Source organism: Neofelis nebulosa, chromosome 13 (assembly GCF_028018385.1).
Source record: "Neofelis nebulosa isolate mNeoNeb1 chromosome 13, mNeoNeb1.pri, whole genome shotgun sequence".
In the NCBI taxonomy this organism is placed as follows: Eukaryota; Metazoa; Chordata; class Mammalia; order Carnivora; family Felidae; genus Neofelis; species Neofelis nebulosa.
Window position 1 is genome coordinate 52962046 of NC_080794.1, and position 21459 is coordinate 52983504.

Here is a 21459-nt window from a genome sequence, read left to right on the forward strand (position 1 = left end):
GGGTCCTCCAAAGTCAACTTTCCCAGAGTTGTGCATCCCCAATAGGAATAAAACACGTAAAAGTCTCCAGGGGTTAGGAAAGTGACTCAGCTGAGACACTGGTCAGTGGAGTCCATGGGGAACAGGGAGACACATTCCTTCTCTGGAGGGGCAGCTCTTCTGGCGTTTCATGAGAAGCCAGAAATCTGCATCTGTAAAGGCTGTATTTCACTGTTTGGAGTTGGACACTGTGGCGGAGACATTGCCCCTGGGATGACCTGTGATAACTCACATTCCTCCACCCCCCACCCCCCCCCCCCCGCCCCGGGTGGCCATGTGACCAACATGTCACACGCTACACATAAGAGGTGTTGTGTGTGTCACTCTCAGACTAGTGCACTCAAGCCAGCCTGTGACCCCGTTCTTTGCCGTGGTGATCCAGAAAGCCACATGTCCCGATTGGTGCAGCTTCCAGATGGTCAGCCTAGGTCCCAGAGCGCCTCTGCGGACTAGAGCTCTCTGCCAACCCACAGTGGATATGGACTGGGAAAGGGATTTAAATAAATCTAAGCTGCTGGTGTCTCAGGGATCTGTTACTGCAGCATAATCTACACTATCCTAAGGCTGTAAATTATTCAATTAAAACTATATAGTTAAAAATAAAATGTAGCTAGACAAAACATACTTGCAATACAGATGCCTTTAGCGGGGCTCTGGCGTGTGACTTCCGATTCATGACAGGACCCAGTTTACAATACTTTGATTCTCCTACAGCATGTGGGGACTATGCTGATTTTGCTCTATTTAGGAGGAATACTTATAAGTGAAATCTCTGTAAGTCAAGCAGTGATCAGTTACAGCTCTGGGCCAGGGGCTGCTAAAGACCCTCATGGCTCTAGCTTCCTGCCTTTTCCTCTCCGAGCCTTCATTTTCCCATCTGTACAATGGGGATATTGATCTCCAGCAGGTTAGACGTTTTCTTAACTATAGAAGACTTTTTTTTTAATTATAATTTTTTTTTTATGATAATGTCAAGTTTAATCTGCCAAATATACAAGTGGGGCTTGTGGAGCATGTTCTCCCTGGGTGCCGCACAGGAAACAGAGGTTTCTTGAAATGATCAACGGGCAAGGTTAAGAATGGGCCCTGGCTCTAGCCAGAAGGGTGGGAATGGGGCGGGGAAGGGCAGAGGGGACTGGCTGGGGAGGAGCCGTGACCCTCAGGGACCCAGGGCCACAGGCTCCTGGACAACAGCCCCTCTGAGTGAGCACCCAGGCAACACAGACCAGGGCTGGTTGTTGCAAACTCGTCAGCAGCCGTCCCTCTGGGCAACCAGCCCCTACTGTGCCATCTACAGGACAGACGGAAGCTCTTTGTACCCCACCTCCCAGGCTTCCCCAACAAGAGTTCTGAATTCTTAAAACAGCAAAAACATTCAAATGGTTACGTATGAAATGCTGTCCTGCATCTTTCTGTCTCGAAGATGGCAGCTGCCCCTTCCCACCCCACCATGCCCCCACCCCGCGATGTTTTTTTTTTTTTGCATTTTATTTATTTTTGATAGAGAGACAGCACAAGTGGGGGAGGGGCAGAGAGAGACGGAAATACAGACTCCGAAGCAGGCTCCAGGCTCCGAGCTGTCAGCACAGAGCCCGACGCGGGGCTCGAATCCACCAACCGCGAGATCATGACCTGAGATGAAGTCGGACCCTTAACCAACTGAGCCACCCAGGCGCCCCTCCCCCAAACGCTTTCTAGGCCAAGATGAAATGGAAGCCTGTTCCACTGAACTTTGTTCACATGGAATATTTATGCAAATCAGATTAAAAGGGGCTGCTCAGGTTGACAGTGAGGTGGGTGGCCGAGACCCCCTCATCCAGGGCTTTGCCTAGGGCTCTGTACAATATTATTTGCAAAGCACGGTACAAAGTAACACATGAAACCTTCCAAGCACTGGCTTTCAGGAGAACTTTGCCCTCCAGAATCTGCTTTTTAAAAGGACATGACCAACAGGCCGAGCGGCTCTAGCCGGAGTCAGGTGGCATCAGCTGGGGGATGGGGTCAGGAAGAAAGTGGAGAAGGGTCCTGGATTATAGGTGGTCAAGTGAAGAAGGAAGGGGGAAGGCAGCCCATAAAGTAAATACCTTAGCTCGGCAGGAATGGAGAATGGGGTTGTACACTGTCCCAGGGGAGGATAGGAAATGAGTGAGCAAGGCTGGAGGTAGGCAATAAAGGGCCCACTTCAACAAAGGGGGTCTCTTCCAACTTGCTGGGCTGGGTCTGAGCCTTATGTGGAGGGAACCTTGCCCCCTAGAAAAACAGTATCTTCTTTGAGAGAATGACGGACTTCTGATATGCATCATCTGTCTGTCTGATTCTCACATGTCCACCCTTCCACCCGGAGGAGACAATGTCTCCACCTCCCTGAGTTCCGGACCTGAGCTTGCGGTCACTCATAAGATCTCCACTCCAAATCTGAACACTGTGCCTTTGTGCGTCCTTTACCAGACTGAATGTTGAGATGATTTTCATTCATTTTGATAAGCCCAGTGTCTTGCAGAGCTCTAAAGTGAGGTGTTAATGCACCTTAGAGGTGCCCTAGAGATAAGTGCCGAATGAGAGAGTTGCAAGGGAGGGAGAGAGAGAAGAGAGCAACAGGAAGAAAGCAAACAGAGATCCCTCTCTGTTTGGAACATGTACCTGAAACTGCCCCTTTTTAAATATTCACTCTCTTCGTGCACTGGACACGGCCTTAGCGAATCTCTTAGTGGAGTGCTTTTCAACCTTTAATAAAAAGCACAATCTCATATTTACAGGCAGAAGTCCAACGCACAAATGGATTATAGCAAAGCTACTTTGTGGGGTGCCTAGGTGGCTCAGTCGGTTAAGCATCCAACTTGGGCTCAGCTCATGATCTCGTGGTTCACGAGTTCAAGCCCCGCATCAGGCTCTCTGCTGTGAGCACAGAGCCTGCTTTGGATCCTCTGTCCCCCTTTCTCTCTCTGCCCCTCTCCTGTTCTCACTCTTAAAAATAAATACACATTTAAAAATTTTAAAAATAAAAATCTTAAAAAAAAAAAAAAAGCAAGGTTACTTTGGTTGAAGCTGGAGCGGGGGAGAGGACGGGCTGGGGCTGGCCTGCCACCCTGGCACAGTCCAAAAACCAGAGTGACAGATGCAGCTGGGCAGGCCAACCCTCTGGCTCTGGGATCCAGCCCTCTTTGTCCTGGCCTCCACCCCTCCCCCAGGGCCCCAGGGCACACAGCTCAGGTCTCCATGTTTTCTTCCCCAGGCCAGACTAGGCTCTGTTCCCAACCAGAGACTCATACAGCAGCCAGGGCTCCTTGTCCCCCAGAGAAGGGCCCCCGGGGCGACCTGCCAGCCATGGTTACCTACCTGTCCCCAGTGAACAAGCAGTGAACTGTTTTTGCTTTCCACTTCAGTGGCTGCTCCGTCAGCCATGCAGAGGGGCTGCTGAGGACAGCAGGCACCACAGTCTGCCCTTGCTATTGTCTCTGGCCTTTGGTTTGGGACAAAGGACACTGAAGCCTTTACAACTGCTAGGCTTGGCCCATCTCTCCCTTGTTTGTGGTCATGGAGCCGGTTATCACAGAAGGCAGCTTTGTGGCCCTTCGGGTCACCATGACAGCCCGATTCCTACTGGCCAGGGCCGAAGGGGAAAGAAAGGCTAAGAGAGTGGGGTTTCCAAGAAGCCAACTGAGTACATTTGAAAGCCTTTTCTTTCACGACTCCGCGCTGCCTACTTTTCCCTCTTACAATGCCCTCTCTTTTCCTGAAATGATGGCAAAAATAGATGGTCATTGTCCTCACTTGGCAAAATGGTCAATGCGTCACTATCCAAATTAAAATGCTCCGGGGATGTCTGTGAGATCTGGGGGCTTGGTAACCTCTGTTCTAACGCTTCATCAAGTTATGATTATTCTCTTATTTAGGCATGATTACAATCCAATGTGTAAATAAAGCGACGTGGGAAGCAAAAGAAAGGAGGACAGAGGTGTGGGGCCCAGGATGCTCCTGCCAGAAGGAGGCAGGCTCCGAGAGAGAGGGCAGGTGCAAGGGACACTGCCTCGCATTCCTGGGAAGCCGATGTACTCCACTCAGTAGCCCATGACCAGCCAGGGGCAGCAGGGGGCACTGGAAAGAAGGGGCCTTAAAGGGCCCCCCTCCAACCCCCCAGCACCTGTCAGCCAGCAAATGGCGGAGCTTGGCCATGAAGGAAGCTGCAGTGCCTGCTGGTACCAGCTGCCTCCGAGAGGACGTCTGGCCGCACATGGGCTGCCCCTCAGTGACACATTTTTGCTGAGAAAGCCAGTTGTTGGGATGCAGACAGCAGACAGCGACTCAGCAGCTGCTGCCCCCCGCCCTTCCACACTGCTGTCCTTACCCTCCCCTCCGTATCCATGGCTGTCCACCCCCCTCCCTCTGCCGCCATCTGCCCGCTGGCTCAGCCACAGCCCTCCTTGCCTCAGCACGGTAGCTGGGAAGGAGGTCCCAGGAGGACACTGTGCGCACTCCAGATGGTGGTGATGGTGGCTGAGAGAGGGCAGGAGAGGTGGCCGCAGAGACAGCAGCCACTCCACTCACTGCCTTTTCCTGGGCTGACTCACGGACCCCAACTCGCCTTTACTGCATCCTCCCTCCTCCTGGGCTCCCACCAACAGGTCTCCTTGAGCCCATTCTGGCACCCGGGTCTCCCTGACACCATCGCCCTTCCTCTGAAGAGCCTGGCCCTCTGTCCACACGTAGGCTGGCCTTCCTTACGGCTTCTCACCCGAGCACACAGGCAGTGCTCACCCAGCCCCCTGTGGCAGGATTTTGGGCTTCTGCTCTTGCTCTCAAGGCACGGCAGCTTGAGGCAAGAAAGCCATTTCCGACCCTCCTGCTCGCTCTCTCACACACACTTGGCCATGTGGGACCCTTCCTTGCCTATGGAAGCAGGAATCCCCTCAGCCATGCTTTTTGGGCCAGACAGGTGCTCAGAATGACCAACAGCCTGAGTGTCTGGGGCCAGAGGTGCGGCGGGGGAGGCAAGCCCTCCAAGGGTTCAGTGCCAGCTGCTGTTGGGCCACACCGGGTGCCCTCTGTGGCTTCCCCCACCCCTGCTATCTACTGCACCAGGCCTGTGTGCCAAGGGCAGTTGCTGGAGGTGGTTTCTTGTGACACATAGTGGGGCTCAGAATCTTCTGGGCCATAGAGCCCTTTGGAATCTCTTGAAATAACACACACTCCCCAGAAAAATGCACATGTGTGCGTGAGTGTGCAAGTGTGTGCACCAAATTTGCATACTACCGCAGGGGCCTTGGGAAGTCCCTATTCATGTGCCCCTGGATTCCCAGAGCCCAGGTTAAGAACTCTGCTGAAACGTGTCACAGCGAGAGGGAGGAGGCAAAGGGGCATCCCAGACAGAAGTCTGGGTGTGGGTTTCGCTGCAGCATCAATGTGGCATGTGACGTCACCACGTTGTGCCAGCCCTTGGGCCTCAGTTTAAGCAAGATTGTACCGGCAGCTGATCTAGAGCATCTTCAGGGCTCTTCCCAGCTCTGCAGCTATGGGGCTGCATGGCCTCCCTGCTCCCATCCCCCAAAGTCAGGCAGGGCAAGGGGAAGGGGTTCCAAATCTCTCCCTCAGCAGTGCCTCCTGGGGAAGGAGGTCAGACAGCCAGAAAAGAAAACCGAGCAAACTATAAGTTCCCCTTTCACTAGAGTAGAAGCTCTGGGAAGTGTAGCTGCTTTCTATTTGGTTTTAATTTACTTGAAAACAATTCCAAAACACTTCCTTCACTGTACTCTGTGACCAGATAACAACCCAACCTTTACAAGGATCTGAGTTTCAAGCTCTGCTCTGTGATTCTTCAGCTGTGTGACCTTAGGCCAAGTCCCGTTCCCTCTCTCAGCCTCAAGTCCCTCATTAGTTGAATCACTGACTGCTATAAGATGGGCCTCACAGCAGGCTCACCCATAATAAACTGAAGCTCTCATGACAGGGCACAACGGGGTGTGCTCTGGAGATGGGGACAAGGGACTCAAAGAGGGTGGCAGTCCTCCCCTGGAGTGGCTGTGAGCAAGGACATATGGCTGAGTTTGCTCTCAAAACCAGGGCCCAGGTCCCCAGAGGCCCAGTCCAGAGTGCCTTCCGGTAGACCTCCTGGTCAGGGTCTCCCCGTGAGGCTTCGCACTTACAGGATCTGAACTGAGACATGCTGAGTTCTGTTCATGTCCTTTGTTCTCTGTCATTGTCCAGGTGACCTTGACCCAGGGGGACCCTGGACCTTCACTCTGTTCTCGACCTCCAGGCCGCCCACCGGAGTCTCAGGGTGGAAATATGGCCTCCCTTCCCACTTTCACAGGGGATGTTTAATCAGTAGCGTCCACCTCATTTTCGCTGTCAAGTCGAACCTCCAGCACTACCCACACAGAGAATGATGACAAGAACTGCTGAAAATACACTTCACCACCGACAGAGAGCTGAACCACACCCCATTACAACTTCCAGCCAGAAATGTTTCGACTTAAGTTTAATGCGGTCCATCTTCTCTGCTCACCCTTCCCCTTCTCTCCCCCCCTTTCTCTCCTCTCCCTCAGTCTCTCCTTCCTCCCTTCTTCCCTTTCACACCTCTCACCCTGGTGGTAGCAGCTCAGGGATTATACTGGGGAGCAGGAGGCAAGCAGACCTGCATTAACCTGTCAGTTCTACTAATTCACTGCGGGTATCTTTTTTTTAAAATCATGACTACTGGCAACAAATCTTGACCGTACCCTGAGCAGTTAGAAGCTAGGAAGGGTTTCTTCTGCCAGTGCAAGTGTGACGCTTTGGAGTCTAACCTGCCTGGGTTCAAATTCCAGAATTCTAGCCCCACTTGCTGGGACTTTATTTAATTTGCTTATGAAGTGAGTTTACTAAAGCTTGCCTTACAGTGTTTTAAGAAAGCACTGACCAGCACTAACCCTGCACTGATCCTGGTGTGGGAAGAGGCTCTCCCTCCCACAGGGCCGTGTCCCATTGTGAAAACACTGAAGCATCTCTCGGGGATTAGAAGTGCCTGATTGAGTGTCAGGAGCTGGGGCGGCGAGGGGTGGGGCGTGGGGGTTGGAATAGGATGGTGGGCAGGGTGAGCTCTGAAGTCAGCTGCTGAAATGAATGAGACCTGGCCCAACAAAGTCTGAGTTCAAATCCTGTCTCAACCACTGACTCATCTGGGTGAAACTGGACAGTTCCATAACTCTCCATGCCTCAGTTTTCTCATCTGAAAATGGGGAAAATGAAAGTATCAGGGCTGTGAGAAGTAGGTGCCATATTGTGCTAATGACCTTTGCACAGGTCTGGGAACAAGGCAAATCCTCTGTAAATGGCGTGGTGAGGCAAGCCCCTCCGTCTGCTATTATCTCGGCGCCGGTTTTCCATCTGTGAAATCCGAGAGTTGTGCCAGAGCCTCTTGGAGCCTCTCCCCACAACTAAGATCAATGCTTCTAGGATATTGCCTAAGATGAGAGGCAAACTGGGCAAAGGTGTAGCCTGCGGCCGCTCTCACCCATCGTGCTCAGGTTTGAGCCCCTGAGGTGCCTTCCCTCTGGAGAAGGTGGCTGGCGCAGTGCCCACCCTCAGCAATGGCCGGGGCTGCGCCAGGCTGGCAGGGGGAGGGAACTCTGCACGCGGCAGCCAAGGGGCACCGGTGCCCAGGCTCCAGAGCCCATGGTTGGGGGCGGTCTTGGGCTCGGGGACGGGGGTGACGGTGCTCCGTGGATGCCCCCAAACTCTCCTGCCTCTGCATCACTCACCGTCCGCTCATCGCGCCGTCCAGAAGCCGCTGCCAGTGCTGTGCCCTCGCCGGCACTCGAGCTGTGTAGGCAGCGCTTACTGCCCCAGTTCCCTGGGGCTTAGCGCGTAGGGCCCGCCCCTCCCCCGCCCCTCGCCCGGCGCCGGCCAATGGCCCGCTCCATGTGTCCCTCTGCGCCCCGCCCCTCCCCGCCTCTCCCCGCCTCTCCCCGCCTCTCGCCTCGCGCAGGCCAATGGCGCCGCCGCGTCCGTCCCGCCCCGCCCCGGGCACACAGGGGAGGGTGGGCTTCGGGCGGTGCCCGAGAGGCAGCGAAGAAGGTTCGGGGACTCGGGCCGGAGAGGTGGCCCCGCGTCACGACGAGGGCGCCCGGAGACGCTTGGAGGAAGCAGTCCCGACTCTGCCGGGAGGGTCCGGTGCGTGGGCGGAGTCTGGGACCCTTGGGTGATCAGGACCCTTGGGTTTCCAACAAAGGCCACTTCGTGGGTACCAAAATTACTAGTGTGCACTGGGGAGGATGTTATCAGTTAAAGCCAGGCCGTTGTCATCTTTTTCGCTCAAGGGGCACCTGTGTGTGGTCCTACTGTTTGGTGTGGCCTCTTAGAACTCATTCTGAGTTTAAGAAATGCGATCCGATGGTAAAGAGGAGGTAAACTTCTCGGGGCCCCTGGGTGGCTCAGCCAATTAAACGTCCACTCTTGATTTCCGCTCAGGTCCTGTTCTCATGGCTCCTGTGATGGAGGCCTGCGTTGGGCTCTGTGCTGACGTTGGGGAGCCTGCTTGGGATTCTCTGTCTTTTTTTTGCCACTCCCCTGCTGGTGTGTGCCTGTGTGCTCTCTCTCTCTCTCTGTCTCTCTCTCTCTCAAAATAAAAATAAACTTAAAAAAAAAAAAAGGAGATAAACTTCTCTTCCAATCACCGCCTACCGGATGGGGATTTGCTTGCACAGAGGCAGAGGGGACAAAAGCACACAGGCCTTTTAGAGAACTCAGAAGCTCATTGTTTCTGGGGTATGGAGGGGGTGGGGGTGGGGTGGGGAAGAGGCTGATGGAAATATTTGCAGTTTCTGTTTTATATCACCATCCCTAGTCCTGACCTCCAGATCTCTTCTCTTGAACTCTCAACACGAATCATTTTAGTGTCATTCAATCTGTGGTTCCTAACTTTGTAGAAACAGATGTCCATTTTAGAACCTGATACATACCTTCTAGAAAAATGTGGGTATATTCAGCCTGGGATTTGAATTTATGGGCCCTTTGGACCCCTCTTGAGAGGGGCTGTGTTAATTATTGCTGCTGGATTTGGGGTCAAGAGATCGGCTCTGCTGTCTATTTCCTGCATGAGCTTGCCATGTTGCAACTGCTCAGGGCCTCAATTTCCCCACTTGCAAAAATGAGGAGGCTAAAGGTAACCAGAAATACTTCACCTTTGCCCTTACATGAGTTCATGGAGAATGGCCCATCCTCTGCCAGCTTAGGGCCTGTGGTCAGGGACTTCCACTCCTGCATAGCCAAAAGTTCTGGTCATCAAAGCTAAGGCCAGTAACTGGTGCTTCTGAAAAATTTTCAAAAACAGTGAGCAACAAGTGTCCATCAACTGAGGAATGGATTAAGAAGATGTGGTACACACACACACACACACACACACCACACCACGCAATGGAATACTACTTGACGATGAAAAAGAATAAAATCTTGTTATTTGCAATATCGTGGATGGAACTGGAGGGTATTATGCTAAGTGAAATAGGTCAGTCAGAGAAAGACAGATACCATAGGATTTCACTGATATGGGGGATTTGAGAAATTTAACAGATGAACATAGGATAAGGGAAGGAAAAATATAATAAAAATAGAGAGGGAAGCAAACCATAAGAGACTCTTAAATACAGAGAACAAACTGAGGGCTGATGGGGGTGGGGTGGGGACATAGGGGGATGAGCTGAATGGGTGATGAGCATTAAGGAGGGCACTTGGGATGAGCACTGGGTGTCATACGTGACAGACGAATCATTGGGTTCTACTACTGAAACCAAGACCACACAGTATGATAGCTAACTTGGAAAACAATTATGTAACAAAACAAACAGACAAAAACAGTGGGCAAAATTTAACATAGCCCTTAACCTCTGAGTATTCATCCTGTGCCCAATAGGATAAGTAAGCACAGCACCAGGGTAACATGCAATTTCCCTGGGACTTTCCAGCCCTTGAGAATGAATCATTCCCTCTTATCTGGTTGATTCTGTGTCCAGGGCCAGGACCGGTCTGGAGAGATGATTGCATTTGAGGAAGCAACCTGATGTGTCTTGCATTCCCACTGTGTGTCAGGCACTGTGCTAGTGCTACACATCGGGGACCCCACGCAATCCCCTCGACACCCCCTGGGGAATAGGTGTTTCCACCTGGATTTTACATGGAAGACAAGTGTCCGTCATCAGGGTCCTCAGTTCCTTCAGAAGGATGATCACCTTTTCCTTTCACTCAGTATTCAATGAAACTGTATTTGGTCTCCAGCTCACTTATGGTGGGTGTTGTGGCTATTGTTAGTTGCCAATCCATTATCCATTCTCTTCTTTGGAGAAAAGAGAGGAAGGAAGTAAAGGAATGGAAAAGGAAGAAAGTTGAGAGAGAGAGAGGGAGAGCCAGGAACTTGTTTGGAGCAGAGCTGTGCCAGTCCCTAGTGACAGATTGTGACCACTGCATTTTTCATAAGGCACCTGCACCATCCCCACAGTGGGTGATGAAATTAAGTGAGTAGATGATGTGACTCATATTTAAAACACTGGAAGAGAAAATATCAGTTTACAGCACACAATATAAATGTAAGTTGCCTCTTACGAAACTTTTGTTTGCAGTATTTCAGTTACGTGCATTAGGCTATGATATGACATGTTTCTCATTGTGGGTTATGGTCAAAAAAGTTTGAAAGTGATTAAGTCAATCTTGACGGTCCTTTCCGTGGCTTTCCCAACTTCCTTTGAAGCTAGAAGGGCCATATGACCTACTTCTGGGCAAAGAGACAGGGAAAAGCATTCCGGGGGTGGGGGTGAAGTCAACTTTTGCTTTCCTAGGAGAAGGAACAAATACCTCTTTCACCTGCCTTTCTATCTCAGATGTGGATAGAATGTGCTATTTCTGGAGCACTGACAGCTATTTTGAGAACATGATGAAACACATCCATAGGCTAAGACTAGTGGACCATAAGGATAAAAAGAGTCTGGGCCTTATTAACATCATGGGGCTCCTGTACCTTGCCTGCACTGCCCACTCTAGACCTGTCATGGAGAAAAATAAACCTATTTGTTTAAACTGGAGACTCCTAAGTGTTTTCTGTAAAAGGACAGATATTAAATATTTTGGGCTTTGTGGGCTAAATAGCCTGTGTTGCAACTACTTAACTCTGCTGTTGTAGTTTGAACGCATCCATAGACAACGTGGAAACCAAAGGGCATGGTTGTGGTTCAAATAAGACTATTTACAAAAACAGGTGGCAGGTCACGTGACCCCAGGCTGTTGTTTTCCACCTCTTTTCTTAGATGATCTTCCCCCCTTTATTGCCTCTCTGACCTCATCTCCTACTTCCCCTCCTTCTCTCTGCTCTGGTCATACTCTTTTTCCTGCATAGGTCCACTCCCACCACAGGGCCTTTGCACTTGCTGTTTCCTCAGCCTGGAAGGCTCTGCCTCCACAGGTCCACAGGGTTGGTTCCTTCGCCTCCTTCAGGTCTTTACTCACAAATCACCTTCCCTTTGAGGTCTTTCCTGGTCCCCTAACCAGAATGCTCCTCACTGGCCCACATGTACTACTCTCTGGCAAGCTGTATGTTTCATTTCTTTACCACGAGCCCCTTGAGGGAGGAAGACTGATTCTGTTTTCTAAGATACTGACTCTGGAATGTGGTAGTGTTTAATCAATATCTGGCATATGATTTTTTCCCCTTTTCTGCCAGATTCAGATTAGAAAACAGATTCAAGGAAGCTCAATTGCCCATCCAAGGGGACATGGTGAGTAAAGTGAATAAAGAATCTGGGTCTGGGACACTGTGTTTGTGCCACCAAGGAGTGGGGGTAAAGCCACATCTACTCTGTTGGAAGATTGGGCCTCAGGGGAGCTGAGGCCACACAGAAGTTTCTGCAAGGCTTCTTACCCTAGCACATGGCCCCAGGAAAGGGGGTCTTTGAAAGTCCATTAAGGACCAGGGCATTATCCTGTTCACCTGGGGCAGTTTCACGTTTTATATTGTTCCTGCATCAGAAAGTCTTTGGAGAAGTCATTATTTTGTGAACAGTACAAACTAACTTGTAAGATCCGTAAAAGGCCACATGGAAACAAACACAAATGGATCCAACATTTTTAGTCAAGAAAGAGCCACAAAGAACGAATTTGTGTTTGATTTTTGAGGGGGTAAGTGTGCAGGAGCCCGAGTCTGATAAAACACATGTGACTTATTGCATCAGCTAAGGCAAGGAAGAGTGAGGAATTGCCTTCTTCCCTCTGGTGCTTTGAGAGGCAAGTTGTGAAAATGCCTGGGCATAATCACATGTTGTCGAGATGCAATTTAGATTTCTCTGAGTCTTGAAATATAGGTTTATGTAATTGGACATAAATGCTATTAATAATGAGGATCACTTTCAAGGCCATTCCCTTAAAACAGTAAAGGTGATAGTTAATTTGCATTAACCTAAAGATAGTTAATTTGCATTAAAATTGCTAGTTAACTATCTAAGGCCTTCTAGGGATGACTTCGTATGACTTTTTCCCCTCTTTACTCTCCCTGACATAAGATTCAGAACAAGTGATTTTTAAAGGCACTTTTTCAAAGTCTTCACGATTTCAAATGTATATTCTTTAGGAAACAATTGGATGATTGCACTTGTTTGAGATCTGTAAGATCCAGTTTAAACCAAGCAACTTTTCTTTGCCTTTAATGGGCTCCATTTTATTAAACCCACCAGCAGGAAGAGGCCTTACAGCATTCTGTAAGTACAGAATGCTCCTTGCACCACATGGTCTGATGGAATCCTTGAGCGGGGAGGTCATCCATTGCATGATCTTAACACATAGAAGGACTTGCCATCAGTTTTCAGATGATTTCTCAATCTGCATACCATCTACCCTTCCTTCCTATGTGAAATGGTTTTCATTAACTCCATTTGTTAGCATATCAATAACAACTTCAGGTTAATATATGGAACTCTTTAACCCATGCTAGAGGCAGGCTGAAAATGAGAATTTATTCTCCAAATGGACATAACTTTGCATAATGTGTGCCACATAATTGCCTTCTTACACAGACACATACATACATATACATGTACACACACATGCATGCACTTTATATACTACGTATTGTTTGTGCCTTATGGTTATGCTTTGGAGAAACTTTGTATCCGATGTTGCAGAACTAATAAGTGCTTAGGCACAGGGTTTCCTGGGATGGAGAGAGCTTACTTTAAATTTTTAAAAAGTGTTTTTATTTTTGAGAGAGAGACAGAGCACAAGCCATGGAGGGGCAGAGAGAGACAGACATAGAGTCCGAAGCAGGCCTCAGGCTCTGAGCTATCAACAAAGAGCCTGACTTGAGGCTCCAACTCGTGAACTGTGAGATCACGACTTGGGCCAAAGTCAGCCGCTCAACTGACTGAGCCACCAAGGAACCCCGGAGAGAGCTTGCTTTAAAAGGTGATAGCTAGGGGTGCCTGGGTTGCTCAGTTGGTTGGGCGGCCGACTTCTGCTCAGGTCATGATCTCACGGTTTGTGAGTTCAAGCCTCGCGTTGGGCTCTGTGCTGACGGCTCGGAGCCTGGAGCGTGTTTCAGATTCTGTGTCTCCCTCTCTCTCTGTTCCTCCCCCGCTCGCACTCTGTCTCTCTCTCAAAAATAAATAAAGATTAAAAAAATTTTTTTAAAGGTGATAGCTAAAAATTGCTGCTGTAACTTCCTTTTGGGGAAAAATATCTGCTTAGCTCAAGCCCTATTTTTCTACTGGGTCTTGAGAAAAAGATGTCACCACCCCTAGGTCTGCTCCAAAGAGGGGGCACCTGGGTGGCTCTGTCCGTTAGATGTCCAACTCTTGATCTTGGCTCAGGGCATGATCTCACAATTGTGAGATCCAATCCTGCATCGGGCTCTGTGCTGACAGTGTGGAGAATGCTTGGGATTCTCTCTCTCTGCCCCTCCCCTGCTTGCACACACACACGCTCTCTCTCTCAAAATGAATAAATAAATTTTTAAAAAATCTTAAAAAAAAAAAGACATGTGAAGACAAGGGTGGCATGAACATCCATAGTCAGAGAGCATAAATAAGTCTGGTTTGTAATGAGTTAAAGGTCTTTCCCTTCACCTTCTCCTCCCTAGTTTCCTGACATTGGATATATATACATATATATGATTTTGGCTCATCCAACAGTACAGATAAGAAGATGTACTTCTTTAGAAGGCACATCTTTGGGGCACCTGGGTGGCTCAGTCAGTTAAGCGTCTGACTTCAGCTCAGATCATGATCTCACGGTTTGTGAGTTCGAGCCCCGCATCGGGCTCTGTGCTGACAGCTCAGAGCCTGGAGCCTGGTTCAGATTCTGTCTCCCTCTGTCTCTATCCCTCCCTGACCAGTGCTCTGTCTCTAAAAAATAAATAAATGTAAAAAAAAAAAATTTAGAAGGCACAGCTTTACATTTCCTTAGGCTTTCCCTGTCTTCTTGAGCCTCCTGTAGATCTATGTGACCGCCCCCCCCCCCACATGCACCCACACTTCATACACTTTGCCACCTTCTACTTGGGCTATGCTCCTGGGGGATCTGGGGGATGCTGACAATGTGGGGCTGCCAGAAACTCAGTTATTATGAGTGGACTCCGTAATGGCCATGAGTTGCTAATATCTCAGAAATAAGATGAAAATAACTATGGCAATGCCAGATGCCTGAATAAGTTGCATTTTCAATGGAACTAGAATTTTAATAAATGACTTTATGCTGTTCAATATTTTGACTCATTTAACAAATGGAAAGACTGTTTGCTGGACATGGCATGAAACAGTACAAGGGCAGGAGGATTTACAGAAGGACGGTTTTGCAAAGTATAATTTCTTAAGTAAGGATTTCCCTCTACAAAGAGTCTGGTGTTGCCTGAGAGCCAGAATTCCTATGAATAGACAGATACTGAGACTCAAGGGGGCAAGCTAATCAACGATTAGAACCTTCCCTCAAGCCAGGATGTTAAACAGCCAACGGAAGTGGAGACTTTCGACATGGAAAAGAAAGGAACCTTGAGAGAGCACAGAGCATTTGCCCAGACAAGGGCCATTTGTCCAGTTCCTGGGCTTTGTATTTCAAAGCAGATCATCCTCAGAGCACTCTGGGGAGACTCCCCGGCTGGAGACTGTGGCTCCTGCTGTGTCCTGGAGGGAAGTACAGCCCCGCTACCTCTTCTTACAAGCGTGCAGTTTCCCAAGGAATGTAAGACATCCTCAACGGAGAAGTGGCAAGCTGGCCGGACTTGACCTGTGAACTTTGTGTTTAAAAAGATGTTTCAGCTGGGTTGACCTCACCTCTGAACCTGCCCTCAGAGACACCTCTATTTAGTTCTTGGTATGACAGGGGTCGGCTTACCCAAGGTTTCTTCCCAGTCTTTGTAACTGTGAACTCAGGATCTGTGTGTTGGAGGCAGGATTGTGCCATATAATAATAAACATCTTGACTCTTGTGTCCATTTGGGAATCATCCCTGGCTTTTCGTTTTGGAAACTTCCTCTCAACAAAATAAATAAGATGTCGACCTTACAGCTGGGACAGAATTAGAATGATCAGTGCAAAATCTTTGGGGAAGGCCAGCAAGCTGGAGACTCAGATGAGAGTTGATATTGCAGTCTTGAGTCTAATATCTTCAGGCCAGCACGCCGAAACCTCACCCAGGGGTTCTCTGTTACAGTCTTGAGGCAAAATTTCTTCTTCCTTGGGAAACCTCCGTCTTTTCTGAAAGGCCAACTGACTGCGTGAGGCCCATCATGTTTTCCAGGAAGGTAATCTGCTTTACTCAAAACAAAACAAACAAACAAAAAACTTCACAGTAACTTTTAGACTGGTATTTGACCATGTAACAGGGTGCCGTGGCTTAGCTAAGTGGACACATAAAATTAACCAACACATGCTGTGAGATTGATCAACACTTTGTACCCCATCTTGTCCTTCTCAGGACAGACTCTGTGGCCTTGTATCTGTGGCAGAAGCTAGGCATTCCAAGACTCTTCAGGATTAACAGTGCCTTCTTTTCCAAGGATTGCATGTTTTAATGTACCTATATAATCCATGGCAAGTTTTGAGGAACTTTGCTTCTCTATCTAATGGATCTAAATTAGAAGTTGGCATTTTCGGTAAAGGGCCAGATAGTAACTATTTTCATATATGTTGACCATACCATTCCTCCTGCCACAAATCAAGCCGTAGGCAATCTGAAATGAATGGTATGGCTGAGTTCCAATAAAACTTTATTTACGACAGCAGGCAGAGGGCGTGGATTTGGTCCATGGGTAAAGATAGAGTTTGGGGTGATATCAGACCTTTTCTCCCCAGCAAACCTGGCAAAGGGGAGAGAAAAACCACACTCTGGCTTGAGATGCTTTCAGCTGTGAGGCATAAAAAACCCAAACAAAGTGGATTTTATTATTTCATATAGTAAAATAGCCCAAGAATGGGTGGTTACAAGGTTAAGTCAAGGTCTGAAAGACATCTTCAAGGACCAAAGTTCTTTCTACTTCCGTACTCTGTCACCTTCAGCATATTGGTCGGTTTAATTTCACCTGGTATTTGAAAATAGTTCTTACATTTCCTGGCAGACATGACTACATTCGATGGAAGAAGAAAACAGATATGGTCCAGTGCAGCTCATTTTCGTAGCAAGGAAACCTTTCCCAGAAGGTACTGGACCATCTCTCTCAGTTCTCACTGGCCAGAATTAGGGTGTGAGCGTTGCTATACAGGATGGACCCTCTGTGCCTGGATGGGTAAAAAAAAAACATGGCTGGCCAAGAGGAAGAAGATAGATTGACCATGAACATTCAGGCTTTACCAGCAAGCAAGCGACAAACAGTGCCCCTGGGAAGAAGCCCAGCGATGCCTGCTCTAATCCCGGGTCTATCACAAGAGGGGGGCTGAAGAGGGCGTGGGGGAAGTTGCTGCCTTGTGATAAACGAGCAGGGTTTGAAGGGAGAGAAGAAGGGAAACAGTCTGGAGAGAAGCTCAGGAGAGCAGTTTCCTCTGTGAAGCGCCATGTAAGGGGTGGGTGGGTGGGAGGCTCTGGTTAACTGTGAAGGAACCCTAGCTAGAGAAACGGAGCCACCCAAGCCAGAAAAATGGGAACTGAAAATGCCTGTGGAGAAATGAAGAGCTCCAAGGCGACCTGAGGCCAGAAAGCTCCCCACTCCCTCACCCAGTTGCCAGCCAACTCCGGGCTCAGGGGAGTGAGAAGCGAGAAGCCTTGGGAAGCCAGCTGTACTGGCTGGTCTCTGCCTGCTAACCTCCTTTAGAGCCTCCAGGGACTGGAGTGCAGCAAGGAGGAGCAGCGAGAGATCTGGGCCCCAAGAAAGAAACTGGAGGGGTAGACCAGGTGTTTAAACCGCGTCCCTGGGTGTCAAGGTGACATTGACTTAATTATTCCTTCTTGCATGGGGTGGGGGACACTCTGCTGAGGCTGGGATTTTTGTCATGGGCTTGGAGGCAGGCCATGCAGGAGAGCTGGACATAGCACCCAGGCTCTGCTCTGGCCCATCAGCCAATGAGGGAAGTCCAAAAGGTGCACCCACCCCTCCAGTATGAGTAGGCCAATGCTGATCAGGTGTAGGGACAGGGTGGATAGCCCATCTGACCCTTTCCTTTCCTTTTCCCTTTCCCTCCCTCTTTCCTTTTCTTTTTTCAAGAATATTATTTTTTAATGACATATGATCATGGATAATACACATGCTTCGTTCCTATCTATAGTTGTACCTGCATAGGATGTGCCAACAATCACATTAATAACCAAATAAACTCCATGACTTTGCTTGGGTGACACAGTAACTGTCACCAAGGTTTCCACCCAAGCAGGTGGCAAATCGATTCTGAATGGAAGCTGATACCACCTGCAGGGAATCTAACTGTGGGGATAGTTCATCAAGGCAGCTGCAGAATAGACTCACTCTGTTGAGGTGAGGGCTCTTTGTGCTCGGGATAGAAACCATGCCCGGGCATGTGAGCACAAGGGTGAAAAATGAGGTAAACCCAGTCACCACCAAAGTGGGGAGCTGGCCTTCTGCCGTGTTGCACCTCAGCCAGTTCTCTCCAGTCTCTGACTCTCTTGATCCCTCCCTGTCCCTTGCCTCCTCACCTTCTGCAAAGCACTGAAGCCTGGCACACACTCAGGTCTCAATTCCATCAGTTGTTACTGTCATTGTTGGTGATACTGCTCTTTGTCTTACGCTCTTTCTGCTGCACAGAAGTCTCCTTTGTCACGGATGGAAAATTCATCTGCAGTCTTCGGACTCTGATGGCCTTGGCCATGCTTCCCTTGTCCCAGGATGGACAATTATGTGCCTGATAATATTCTAGTCCTACTTCTGAAGCTCAACACAAATCTACCTTCATAGATTTCCTTTTGAATTCATGTCTCACGGCATATTGTTTGCAATTTCATTGTAGCGTTTATATCTGCGTCTTGTCAGCCATGCTCACGGCTGACCTTCCTATGAAGGCTGACCTTCACAGCCATCCTATGAGATCAGACAGCATGCCTGACTCACCCCTTCAGCCCGGCACTTTGCATGGTTCACCAGTAGGTGCTTAATGAATATTTGTTGGGTTAAATTGACTTTGATCACTAGTAACCTATGTCCTAAGTTTATATTGGTGCTGTTGGTTTCCAAGAAAGGAACCTGTTCCACTCTGGAAAGAGGAACCCAAGACCTGAGGCCTAGGAATATCTCAGCGAGTTTCCTGGGAACTGGAAAATGAAATGATAGTGAGCTCTCACACCCTCATCCCGATCAGAGCCCTGCACGGCCTCAGACAGAAGCGGCTGTTTAGGGACAAATGAATCACCACAATCATTGCCCATCCACTTTACTTGTGACCTTCTCTTTAAGGGGAAATTTGATTCGAGACTCACAAAGGCTTTCAGTATCAATTAGGTGGCAACCAGTCCATTGGAGGGGCTCTTGCAGCTGCCCCAGTATATTCCCAGTATACTTCTCCGGTTCTAATGCTCCCCTCTGTCCCAGATCATTGTCCTAAGAGATTATGCAAATTTCCCAGAAACTCACGCTGCACAAAACATCGCACAGCCTATCTTTAGACTCAGAATTGGATTTCCCTTGGGCCCGCTCTGAAGTCTGGGCAAATGCTCCCGGTTGATGCATACAGCTGTGCCCCTCTCCCTTATGCAGATGGCAGGACTTTTTGGAGATGACCTAATTCCCTCAGGCCCCAAATCTCAGCAGAGCCCCATGGGAATATACTCTTGGTCTCCTGGAAGCTTCTTTTTATGAAGCTGTTTTCACCCTGGTCATGATGTGAAACTGGAAGTATCATGTTTCACTTAAATGACACTTGGCTTCTTTAAATTCCCCTTCTCTTCTGCACAAAGGTCTTGACTTATCTGTCCTTCCTTCTTCTCAGGACAATGATAAGATAGCCAGCCCGGCAGATCCCGTGGAAAGCAGCCCCTTTCCAGCCAATGGGGACAGTCCCTCCGTGTCTTCCAAGAGCCTTACATTTCCTTCAGTCTCCAGGTGGTCAAACAACTGACTCTTCACCAGCAGGCCAGCAACTGTCTAGACTCTGGCTGAGCCCAGAGCTTCGAGGGGGAAGATGCAGGCTCGATGACTGAGCGGTTTACAGAGAAGGCTTGACATTTTGTGCACGCAGGGGATGAGGCAGGGAGTTTTCCCATTTGGACTTACTAATGAGTATGTTTCCCCTGAGAGATTACTGAAGAGTGGGACTGCGTAGAATCCAAGGAAAAGAGGCTCAAGTTTGTTCCTAGGATAAACATACCGCTGCAAGGGATGGCTCCAGACTGAGCTGAAAGGAGTAGGTGGGGAAAAAAAAAAAAAAAAAAAAAAAAAAGAGGGCGCCTGGGTGGCTCAGTTGGTAAAAGCTTCCGACTTCAGCTCAGGTCGTGATCTTGTGGCTCCCGGGTTGGAGACCTGCGTCAGACTCTGTGCTGATAGCTCAGAGCCTGGAGCCTGCTTTGGATTCTGTGTCTCCTTCTCTCTCTGCCCCTTTCCCACTCATGCTCTGTCTCTCTCTCTCTCTCCTGAAAATAAATAAACTTAAAAAAAAAAAAAAAAGGATTAGGTGGGACTGACAGCCCCACAGACGGAGCAGAGGATACCAGAGCAGCTTTAGGCTCCCATGTTCCAGGAAAGGACTATTCAAAGGGGGCCAGGGGGCTGATGTTTACTGAATCTCTGCCAACTACCAGTCAAGTCTTGGAAGTAGGTTCTATTATTATCCCCTCTTTACAAATGGGGAAGTGGGGGCTCAAGGGGGTTTTATGAACTCTGGCCACGTAGCTGGTGAAAAGCAGATCTAGGGCTCATGCTCAGGTCCGGCGCACTTGATGGTCAATGTTTTCATCCATGCAATCAATTTCAACAAGGTCATGGCAAAAAAAAAAATTAAGATATAAACTTCTGGACTGGCAGTTTAAGGAGCTCAGGGGAACTCTTTCCAACAAAACAGCTATTTAACTGGAGAAAATTATAAATATCAATTATTTAAAATCTCTGGAAATTGTCTTAAAGGCATAGGGCAACTGGAGAAACATTCATTTAAGAGTATCCACTAAATCTTGGTGAGAATGGGGAGGGTCTATGGCATTGGAACCATGACTCACTCCCTCATCCCCTCTTAGCTCTATCTCGTGGAGCTGGTGCTCCACTCTGGGCAGGTGTGGCCAATGACCCAGGGGCTCCCTCTCCCTCCAGCTCCCCATCTAGGTTACAGTTTGTCTCCAAAGGTGCAAAATGCTGGTATTTCTCATCCTCACAGCCCTGTGTTGCAGAAGTTCTGTTCTATTCTGAAGAGGCCCATGCCAAGATGACCGAAGCTCCCCTTCTTCCAGGAAGCCCTCACTCCTGCAGGAAACGCTCTGATCCAGGAGCAGCGGGCAGAGAATCTGGGGCCTCAACTGCCGCACCCCACTCGCTCCCAGGATGGAGGCTCCACACTGGGAGAGGCAAGCTGAGAACACAGAGGGCGTCTCCGTCTCAGTACCTGCTTGTAGAACAGGGGTGTCACTCAGGGGAAGCAGATATCTGTCCCCATCTCTGGCTCCTGCACAATGCTACGGATGTTCTACCCTGGGGAGAAAGCAGACAGTGTGGATGAAGGGCTCAGAAAGGCTGTGTGCTGCTGTTGGGCTGCAGCTACTCAGACGCCATCAACTGGAGGCAGGGCAGACTTGAAATCATTCCCCAATTCACACACAGCTCCATCAGCAAATGCTAGATGCCTCACTGGCACAAGAGCCTTCATTAAGCACAATTTCTGACCAAACACTAGGCTAGGGGCAATTCCTAGAAAGCCAGGCTCAAAAATAAACTCACCTATATGCCTATCAGGCACACAGCCCGGCACACAGCTTTCTGTGTCCAAACTGGGACTCTCTCAGGACTCTCTCTGTCACTCTCTCAGGAGTGACACGGGAGGCAACATCCAA

At 49.1% G+C, this 21459-nt stretch overlaps 1 protein-coding gene across 2 annotated transcripts in view; it reads right to left on the reverse strand.

Moving 5' to 3' along the window:
- RASSF4 (Ras association domain family member 4) overlaps window positions 1-7899 on the reverse strand; it is a 32590-nt gene extending 24691 nt beyond the window's left edge. For both annotated transcript variants that reach the window (XM_058697057.1, XM_058697056.1), the window contains exon 1: window positions 7776-7899. The gene's annotated coding sequence lies outside the window, so the exon portion shown is untranslated. The remainder of the gene's footprint in view (window positions 1-7775) is intronic.
- Window positions 7900-21459: the final 13560 nt, after the last annotated feature.